The sequence below is a fragment of the Grammomys surdaster genome, unplaced genomic scaffold (assembly GCF_004785775.1).
Source record: "Grammomys surdaster isolate TR1022 unplaced genomic scaffold, NIH_TR_1.0 195, whole genome shotgun sequence".
In the NCBI taxonomy this organism is placed as follows: Eukaryota; Metazoa; Chordata; class Mammalia; order Rodentia; family Muridae; genus Grammomys; species Grammomys surdaster.
The window spans coordinates 1,101,798-1,110,015 of NW_021604640.1; the positions used below are offsets into that span (position 1 = coordinate 1,101,798).

An 8,218-nucleotide genomic window follows, 5' to 3' on the forward strand; every position below is an offset into this window, starting at 1 on the left:
CTTAAAACAGAATCTTAATATTCCTATCCATATTATTTCATTTTATCTCTCTTCTCCTCTCCTTGGTTTTCTATTTCTTTCATTCAGACCAACACCTGAGTAAATTTTCATCATATTTATTTTTATTAAACAAAGAAATGGTACTTAAACATGACTCTCAAAGCTTCTCAAAGAAGATAATAACAAAATTGTAGACTCATGGATAAAGCAAGAGACTTTGGTGGGGGAATGTATGTGTATTCATATTGGAAAAATTGTCATTTTAATTGTTCTAGCTGCTGCAAAATAATACTTTATATTTTTGTCTGGAGCTAGGAGGAAATTGCCTTCAAAGATATACTGAAGTAAATAAACATTACAACTGAAATGAATGAAAGCAAGCTGCTTTAGCTAGTCTCAGCCATATAACCAACAATGATTAATTTGAGATCATTATCCTATACATGTTCAAAGTGGCAGACAAGAATGAGTCACTGGTGAATGTAGAAACTAATATAATGTGTAATGTTTACTTTGAGACTTCTGAAAGGAGTGAGGTAGAATAGCTTGGTGATTTTCGCTGGTTCTATTTAACTTCCTCTTAAATACCTTCGCTCAAACAATTAGCTATACTTATCTTACTAATCTTTTATTTCTTTATTCAGTGTTGATCCTGGCAATGCCCAGCCACACATATGTAGATTTCCTCTTTAAGAAAAACTAGTAATGGGGTAAAAGCTTGTGTCCATAGAAAATGACTATTGTGATGATTAATTTTTATGGGTAAATTAATTAGACCACAGAATACCCAAAGAACTCTTTAAACTCAATTTCTGAGCATACTTTTAACAATCTTTCTAGAAGCAATTAGCACTTGAATTGGAGTACTGAGTAGAGAAAACTGCCCTCTCCAATATGGATGGGCATCTTGTATCTACTGAGAACCAGAAAAGAGCAAAAGGTCAGATAAAGGGTAGATCTGAACATGCTATATTTAAATACTGCTGAGCTGCAGTATTCATATTCTATTCCTCTCAGTGATCTTTTTTTTTTTTGACATAACCACTTACAGGTTTATTGGCAGAAACTTTACAAAGTTTATTCTCGGTATCTGATGTTACAAACTTTAGGGTCTTTGAGATATGCAGGATCCTTGTATGTAACTGGCATAAACCCCATTTTCTGAGCTCTCTTAATGGCTTTAGTTATTTCCTTCTGTTTCTTTCCACAAAGACCTGTTATATGCCTTCCGTAAATGCATCCAGTAAATGGAGAGATAAACTGTGACAAAAGCTGCACATTCTTGTAATCTACACGTTTCTCACACAAGACACACTTCTTAAGAGGCTCCTTGTAGGGGTTTTCCATTGGGATTGGCAAGTCTTCATTGCTGGTTATCTGTTCATACTGTGAAAAACATCTCCACAGCACAGAAACCGCGTGAGTTCCGCGATCCGTGAAGCAGTCAGCCGCGGTTGTCAAGTTCTTCCTCCCTATACCACTGCACACAGCAATCAGTGATCTTAAACTGGCTCTAAATCACAATGAATCTAATTCCTATTTGTCATGCTATACCATTGCCTTTCCAGAATCTCCAATTTGCAGAGAAGAAACAGCTCATTTTCCATAATCATGAGTAAATATCTTCTCCTAGTCACATTCATTAACCACTCTACAATTTGTTTCTCTACAGAAGTTTGGTTAACAAAACTATGAATACCTACAAATAGGAAGAATCCTTATTTCTCTGAGGTTAAGAGGTGAATGTGGGAAATTAGGAACTAAAAATAAACGAATATACCTTAAAATTTACCAATTTTACATGAAACCAATAACTTGCTATATAATGAATTGTGGAAATTAGTCATACTGCTGTTCTTCACAGATATTATTTATATGTATCATAGGTGATCAATAAAAACACTGATGAAATTTAGGCATACTTATTATGAGATGTTTTATGAAATTTATACATTATTCAATTTTCCATTAATATCTATTCAGAGAAGAATGATAACTTTAAAACTGGAAGATAGAATATATCTTGATCTCTGAAATTATTTCTTCAAAAAATAGTAAGTAGGACATTCATGGAAATTATAAGCATTTGTGCCAATTCCTCATTTTAGATATTTTCTATTATAAATTACACAGATGGAAACTATAAATACATTCTAGCATTATGAGGTAAAATGTTAATCAGAGCTTTTTAATGCTAGAAATTATAGATGTTACCACATCCCTTTTTCATGAGAAAAATATGATGCACATATAAAATATATTGTTTGCTACAGAAAAATTCAAGGACCAGATGGACTCTAAGTAATATTGGATATAGTATTTTAATATCCTTCTTATTTTTTTTTGTGTGTGGCACCATAAACCATTCTAAAGTTTAATTAAAAAAATAAGATAGTTGTTAATATTTTTCTGTTTTACGAGTCAACTGAGTTCAATTATTTTATTAGATTTATTTTAGACTTCTTATGCTATTATAGTCCAACATTCAAGGTATTTACAAGCAGGTAGACACAGCTATTATATCAAGGTTGACAATTTTCTTTCTTTTGCAATTCAAGAGAAAATAAGAATACATCTTTTTTACTACATTCCAAAGTAAAAAATTTGAAAAAAAATAGTATCCTTTAATCCTAATTTATTTAACAGGAAATAAGTTTTCTCTGAGACTAGCTGTTTCTCAGTATATAGCATTATAATTTTCGACCATTTTCTCTATCAAATTCTTGCTGAATAGAATGTTGGCTTCTAAAACACTGCAACTCATTTTAACTTACTACATTTCAGTTTTATTTCATTGCAGCAAGTGCTTGTGGCAGAATTTTCCGCTAATTAATTGATTGGATAATAAGGACAACAAGAAGCCAATCACTGGGAAAGGAGGAGATGGGCCTTCCAGGTCTGAGAGAAGAAGAAGGAACTCAGGTGGAAGGAACTTGCCTTTTTGGACAGAAGCAGGAGTGAAAGGAGGCACCTTGTAGACCTAGAACTGTTAGATCAGGCGGCAAAATCCCCTGGAAGATTTCTAACATAGAGTAGTTGATGGTTTACAATGATAGATTCCACATTCAGTGGTTGTGTCATCTGTTGATTCTTCACTAAGATTGTCTAGTGTTTTATATCCTTGGCAACTCAGGTGGGCTCCAGGAGAGAGGTAACCATAGCAGACCTCAGGCTGGTGAGGGTGGCCAGCAAGTGTGAGTGGTTCAGTGGATAGCCAACTGCTAGAAACTGGGAAGACCACCAATTGGGAATAGCCATGGGGGCAGGGAGACCACTGCAAGTGCTAAGGCTTCTCTTTAGTGTATTTATTATATGCAGGTCCTTTTTTATTTTAGTTTTTATTTTTTTAAATTGGATTATTTTATTTATTTACATTTCAGATGTTATCCCCTTTCTGAATCCCCCCCCGGAAACCCAATATGGAGCCCCCCCCGCTGGCTGCTATGAGGGAGTGCCTCCACCCACCCACTCCCACCTCCCTACCCTCGAATTCCCCCACACTGGAGTATCCAGCCATCACTGGACCAAGGACCTCTTCTCCCACCTATGCCTGACTAGGTCATCCTCCCCTACATATACAGCTGGAGCCATGAGTCCCTCCCTATGTGCAACCAGGCTGGTGATTTAGACCCTGGGAGCTCTGGTTAGTGGTATTGTTACACTCCTCATGGGGTCTCAAACCCCTTCAGCTCCTTCAGTCTTCTTTCTAACTCCTCAATTGGGAACTCTGTGATCAGTTCAATGGTTAGATGTGACCATCCTCATCTGTATATGTCAGGCTCTGGCAGAGTCTCTAAGGAGACAGCTATATCAGGCTCCTGTCAGTATGCACTTCCTGGCATCCATAACAGTATCCGCCTTTGGTGACTGCACACAGGATGGATACCCAGGTGGAACAGTCTCCAGACAGCCCTTCCTCCAGTCTCTGACCCACACTTCGTCTCTGTATTTGCTCCCATGAGTCTTTAGTTACTCCTTAGAAGGACTGAAGCACCCACACTTTGATCTTCCTTCTTCATGAGCTTCATGTGGTCTGTGAGTTGTATCTTGGGAATTGCGAGCTTTTGAGCTAATATCTAATTATCAGTGAGTACATACCATGTGTGTTCTTTGGTGATTGGGTTACTTCACTCAGGATGATATTTTCTAGTTCCATCCATTTACCTAAGAATTTTTCAAATTCATTTTGTTTTAATAGCTGAGTAATATTCCATTGTGTAAGTGTACTACATTTTCTGTATTTATTCCTCTGTTGAAGGACATCTGGGTTTTTTCCATCTTCTGGCTATTATAAATAAAGCTGCTATGAACATACTGGAACATGTCTCCTTGCTATATGTTGGAACATCTTTTGGATGTATGCCCAGAAGCAGTATAGCTGGATCCTCAGGTAGAACTACGTTCAATTTTCTGAGGAACCACCAGACTGATTTCCAGAGTGGTTGTACCAGCTTGCAATCTCACCAACAATGAAGAAGTTTTCTTTCTCCACACCCTCACCAGCATCTGCTATCACCTGAGTTTTTTATCTTAGCCAGTCCGATAGGTGTAAGGTGGAATCTCAGCATTGTTTTGACTGGAATTTCTCTGATGACTAAGGATATTGAACATTTCCTTAGGCACTTCCAAGCCATTCGAGTTTCCTCAGTTGAGAATTCTTTGTTTTGCTCTGTACCCCATTTTTAATAGGGTTATTTAATTGTCTGAAGTCTAATTTCTTGAGTTCTTTGTATATATTAGATATTAGCCCTCTATCACATGTAGGATTGGTAAAGATGTTTTCCCAATCTGTTGGTTGCCATTTTGTCCTATAGACAGTGTCCTTTACTTTACAGAAGCTTTGCCATTTTATGAGTTCCCATTTGTCAATTCTTGATCTTAGAGCATAAGTCATTGGTGTTCTGTTCAGGAACGTTCCCCCTGTGCCCAAGTATTTGAGGCTTTCCCTTCTATTAGTTTCTGTGTGTCTGGTTTTATGTGAAGGTCTTTTATCCACTTGGACTTGTGCTCTGTACAAAGAGATAAGAGTGGATCAATTTGTATTCTTCTACATGCTGACCTCCAGTTGAACCAACACCATTTGTTGAAAATGCTGTCCTTTTTTCCACTGGATGGTTTTAACTCCTTTGTCAAAGATCAAGTGACTGTAAGTGTGTGGGTTCATTTCTGGGTCTTCAGTTCTATTCCATTGATCTTCCTGCCAGTCTCTACCAATACCATGCAGGTTTTAATCACTTTGTCCTGTAGTACAGCTTGAGGTCAGAGATGGTGATTCCCTCAGAAGTTCTTTTATTGTTGAGAATAGTTTTCACTATCCTGGGTTTTTGTTATTCCAATTGAATTTGCAAATATGAAGGTTCACATTATTTAAGACAAGTGATTGCTATGTTTTCAATGCCTTTGATTAGACACAAAAACCTATAAGTCCAGATCTTTAATTGGTTATTTACAAGAAGATGGAGTACAAGTAACAATAACATCATTCATAGATTATTGATATAAAGTTTTCCATGAGTCACCTCACATTTTGGAACAGTTTATGGGCAAAGGTTGTAAGTATTTCTCTTCTATGTCATGTTTTCAAATGTGTGTTTAAAGAACAACTTTGGAAGATAGATTAGTATTCATTTGTATAACAAAGAGCAAGTTTATTTATTAGAGAAAATAACAAGCATATTTTTTTTGCTGTGTATCAAAGGACAGGAAGCATTTTATAAAATGATTGGGGTTCTCTAAGGTCTGGATTGTTATTCAAAATTGTTCAGTTTTTTGAAAAATGCCCCATGTTCTTTATTCATTTGTTTGTTTGTTTATTTTGTGAATGTTTCTCTGTGGAACATGGGTAGTGACAACTGATGCAAATATACTGATGATTAAACTTCGTTTCATATTGAGTACAATAATTTCACTCACCTCTGACATGTTTTCTTACAGAATCTTTCAAACCCATTGAACTATTAGGTTTTAAGTTACCGTAATTCTAAATTAGTTCTTTATACATTTGTGAACATGGATTGGCTCATCCAGCCTTTTTCTCGGTTAATTTGGGATGTTCATTGGTGGTGTCTTTGTTTGGCTCATATTGGGTAGTTGTATTTGATTAGGCATCATAGTTGTAGCTTCTGACAGTACTAGGAGACACAATCTCAGAGACAACTCCCTGATCCTCTGGCTCTTACATTTTTTTCTACCTCCTCTTCCAAAAAGTTCCCTGAGTCTTCAGTGTTGGAATTGAAAGGTATAGAAGTTTTTATGACCCCTAGCAGACTGAGCAGAACCAAGAATGCAGGTCAGCCAGTTCAAGAGCTCTGGGTTCCAGGAACTTAGCTGACCATGTAAGAATGAAGGTCAGTTGGTTCACGAGCTCTAGACTCCAGGAACTGTCTAACCACAAAGTAGATGATTGAACAAGAATAAAGTCCTGAAAAAAATTAGTACACAGGGTGTGTTTCCCACATGATCGAATGACCTTCCACTGTTTTTATAATACTGTCCGCTGATGTTTTTATGATTCCCCATCACCTCCTTGGTTTGTGTTTTTTTCCTTTAAATACCCTTCTCCATCTGGCTTAGGGGTCAACGCTCCTCTTGTGAGTCTCGGCCTCAGCTGGCTGACATCCTGAAATCCGGAAATAAAGCCTTTTGGGGTTTGCAGCAAGTTTGGTCTCTTGCATGATTCTGGGTGGATGTAATCTCCTGTGGCTTGAGTGGGGGTCTCCCCTATCCGGGGGCCTTTCAGAGTGCTTTTGATGTTGCCATTGGGACTGGCCTCCACTACTCTATAGTATGATTGGTTATCGTTTTCATGTTTGTTTTAAAGAGAACTTGGAACTTCCATCCTTATTTTGCCTCCTACTTTGCTACTGAATTTCTCTGGGAGAAACGTTAGCATGCAGTATTAAACTCCACCATTACTAGTAAATGTTTAATTAATTCATATTTTAAATAATTTAAGTATTTTATAATTGTCAGTGATATATAATATTTTGATCATTAAATATGTAAAAAAAACTCTGGTTTTCTGTGGATATTTAAATTTTCTTTTTATCAGTGATTACAACAAATACAGTACATAAATATCATGAACTGAAAAATGTTTATTCATCTAGAAAATTTACTGTGTCCATTAATTCTCACACTTAAAATATGCTTCTGTTTTGTGATGTTTGGGACTGAAAGATATTTGAATATTACCTTAATCAAGCTGTGCAATATTTAATTTGTAATTTTGTTGCAATAATGTGGCTTTTATAATTAAAAATAGTCATATTTTAATAAACGTTGAAAGTTTCACAACTTCTTACTACCTCATGCCTGGTCATCTATATAGGAGTGAACAAGTTAAATGGGTAAAAATGAAATGAAGAAATTGTAACATGATTAATCACATGATCAATGAGTTTATATTTGTGCCAGTACCAAGTATTCACTGAGTTTGGTATATTAAATTGGACAGAGAACTGATGGAAAAGAACTGCATGTATGTTTGCCAAGTATATGGAACAGTTGTTTAGTTCCTGCCTTCTACTCCAGAGTCATTTTATCTTTCAATTAAATTATCTGTGCAGGAAGTTTACATGGAGGAATGGTGCTGGGTGAAAGACAGCCCTGCTTTTGTCAGTAAATTCTCCCCTCACATTGTGTACAAACAGTATAAAATAGGTATCTTCAGTATAATTGAGAATATCAGTATTTGATTACCTTTGGCATCCTGTATCTCTAGATAATCTCATGAAAACAAAATTGGTAGTACAGTTTTAGCCATAATTAAAAATAAAATTTAAACAATTCTTCAGAGACACATGATATTGCATTTCTCTTGGGCTCTTTGGAAAATCCATAAGCACAGATGAAGCCTTACTCTCTGGGGAAAAGAAGGTAGGAACTGGGTAAATGAAACAGATGTACCACTGTCACACAGTGATATGAGCCAGGCAGTATGCTATACTCCATTGTACTTGAGGGGCAGACACAGGCAGATGTCTGTGACTTTGAGACCAGCTTGGTCTACATCTTGAGTTTCAGGACTGCTAGAGTTGCATAGTGAGACCCTGTTTCCAAATGAACAACAACAATGACAACAAAATCCTCCAAAAAGTATGTAGACAAAGAAAAACAAAGTAGACACAGCCAGCAGGATACTTGCAATAATTAAAATATTCAAAGGAAGAATACTGCTAATCATGGAGATAGGCATATTTGGCAATGACATTGTAAA

The 8,218-nt window shown here is 36.3% G+C and overlaps 1 pseudogene across 1 annotated transcript; it reads right to left on the reverse strand.

The window, feature by feature from the left end:
• Positions 1–1,038: 1,038 nt before the first annotated feature.
• On the reverse strand, positions 1,039–3,258 carry LOC114623258 (annotated as a pseudogene). Its single transcript, XR_003711742.1, has 2 exons — positions 3,167–3,258; positions 1,039–1,513 (listed from the first exon to the last, which is right to left on the reverse strand). The product of XR_003711742.1 is annotated as a 28S ribosomal protein S18c, mitochondrial pseudogene (transcript).
• Positions 3,259–8,218: the final 4,960 nt, after the last annotated feature.